Below are 2,692 nucleotides of genomic sequence, written 5' to 3'. Positions count from 1 at the left end.
GGAGTTCTTTGGGTGTACCAAACATCACAACATAACTAGGTGGCTATAAAGGTGCACTACAGGTATCTCCGAAAGTGTCTGTTGGGTTGGCACGAATCGAGACTGGGATTTGTCACTCCGTATGATGGAGAGGTATCTCTGGGGCCCACTTGGTAATGCATCATCATAATGAGCTCAATGTGACTAAGTAGTTGGTCACGGGATCATGCATTATGGAACGAGTAAAGTGACTTGCCGGTAACGAGATTGAACGAGGTATTGGGATACCGACGATCGAATCTCGGGCAAGCAACATACCGATTGACAAAGGGAATTGTATACGGGATTGCTTGAATCCTCGACATCGTGGTTCATCCGATGAGATCATCGTGGAACATGTCGGAGTCAACATGGGTATCCAGATCCTGCTGTTGGTTATTGGCCGGAGAGTTGTCTCGGTCATGTCTGCATGATTCCTGAACCCGTAGGGTCTACACACTTAAGGTTCGATGACGCTAGGGTTATAAGGAAGATTTATATGTGATTACCGAATGTTGTTCGGAGTCCCGGATAAGATCGCGGATGTCACGAGGAGTTCCAGAATGGTCCGGAGGTGAAGATTTATATATGGGAAGTCATCATACGGTCATCGGAAATATTCGGGGGTATACCGGTATTGTACCGGGACCACCGGAGGGGTTCCGGGGGTCCACCGGGTGGGTCCACCTTCCCCGGAGGGCCTTGTGGGCTGTAGGTGGAAGGGAACCATCCCCAAGTGGGTTGGGCGCCAACCCCCCCAGGGCCCATGCGCCTAGGGTTGGGGGGGGACCCTAAAGGGGGCGCCCCCCTTGGCTTGGGGGGCAAGCCCCCTCCCCCCTTGCCGCCGCCCCCCTCTAGATCCCATCTAGAGGGGCCGGCCCCCTTCCCCCTTCTCCCTATAAATAGAGGGGTGGAGGGAGGGGTGCAGCACCACATCCAAGGCGCAGCCCCTCCCCTCCCCAACACCTCTCCTCCTCCGCAAGAGCTTGGCGAAGCCCTGCCAGAGAACTGCCACTCCATCACCACCACGCCGTCGTGCTGCTGTTGGAGCCCTCTTCCTCAACCTCTCCCTCCTCCTTGCTGGATCAAGGCGCGGGAGACGTCACCGGGTTGCACATGTGTTGAACGCGGAGGCACCGTTGTTCGATGCTAAGATCGGATTCGGCCGCGATCTGAATTGCTACGTGTACGACTCCTCCAACCGCGTTCTTGCAACGCTTCCGACTCGCGATCTTCAAGGGTATGAAGATGCACTCCCCTCTCTCTCGTTGCTAGTTACTCCATAAATTGATCTTGGTGATGCGTAGAAATTTTTTAATTTCTGCAACGATCCCCAACAGTTCCGCCTCGGCCATGTACGCCGCGACGACGCCGCCACGTCCATCCCCTCCGCTCCTCTCCTCTCTGGTGATCACCGCAAGGGGAGAGGGCTGGCATTACGAGTTGGAGCTAGCACCAATATTATTATTTTTCTGGTTCTCCCCGGTGAGGAAAGAAAGAAAATATTCCGTCGCGTCGCCCCACCACCCGTGACCCGTGTGGCTTTATGGTGTTGGAACTGTGGGCCTGTCGCGTCTTCTGCCCCCACCGGCTTCAGAAAGCTCAGTCAACCCCACACGAAGATTCAGGTCCGAGAGCTTTGGCTTGTGCCAAGGACCATGGTCTTTTCTCATGTTTTTTCTTTTCTTTTCTTTTTACATATTATTTTCGTCCCGAATTACTCATTGCAGAGGTGGATGCTGCCCATGCCTCCCTATAAAAAAGTTACTATATCATTGCTAAAAGTTGTTATTATTATTTAAGAGGAGTTGATGATGGTTCATCCATAGTGTCACACGTTGTCCCTCCTCATAAACCATAAGATACCAGGGATGTGCGCCTTTACAAACCCTAAGAGCCCACACACGTGCAATAAATGTGTCGGTTTGGTTGACGCCTTTCTAAATAGCAACCGTATAAAAACGCTTCCATATTCTACATAATGGTCACCCTTTCTCTCTAGTCGACATGTGCCTCCATCAATTTTGTAATTTCCGTTAAAATATGGTTTCCCAACCAAGAGCAATCAATGGTAACGATCCGTTTTCATGTTGTGGCCCTTGATCTACCACAATCCTCGCTATAGCCGCGATGAGCCCGCCCCTACCGCCCGCCGCCATCGTCCTTGGTTGTTGTATCCCTCTATCTAATTCATGTGTGCAACTGTGCCCCCCACCCCTTGCTTTGTTAACCCCTAGTACCGCAAAACGACGAAGGTGGAGCCTATTTGGGCCATGAGGCAGTCGTATCAGTGTGTAGTGGTCATGTAGATGTTTTGTTGTAGATTCAACCGTGTCGCCATGCCACTGTACCGTTCTCACATTTCATGACTGACCATGGAGTCACGGACCCGAGGGAACCATGTGTTCATGTTAGGTCATCACACGTCACTTACCCCATCATCTAAGAACTTCTTCTCCGGTCCCGCAGTTCTCTCCACTTACCCCATCATCTAAGAACTTCTTCTTTCTTCCTGCGGTTCTCTCCACTTACCCTATCATCTAAGAACTTCTTCTTTTGTCCCGTGGTTTTCTCCACTTACCCCATCATCTAAGATCTTCTTCTTTGGTCTCGCGGTTCTCTCCACTTACCCCATCATCTAAGAACTTCTTCTTCGGTCCCGTGGTTCTCTCCA

This window comes from Triticum aestivum, chromosome 4B, assembly GCF_018294505.1.
Source record: "Triticum aestivum cultivar Chinese Spring chromosome 4B, IWGSC CS RefSeq v2.1, whole genome shotgun sequence".
Taxonomy (NCBI): Eukaryota; Viridiplantae; Streptophyta; class Magnoliopsida; order Poales; family Poaceae; genus Triticum; species Triticum aestivum.
The sequence above is the reverse complement of the archived record's forward strand: the minus strand, read 5'-3'. Positions refer to the sequence as shown.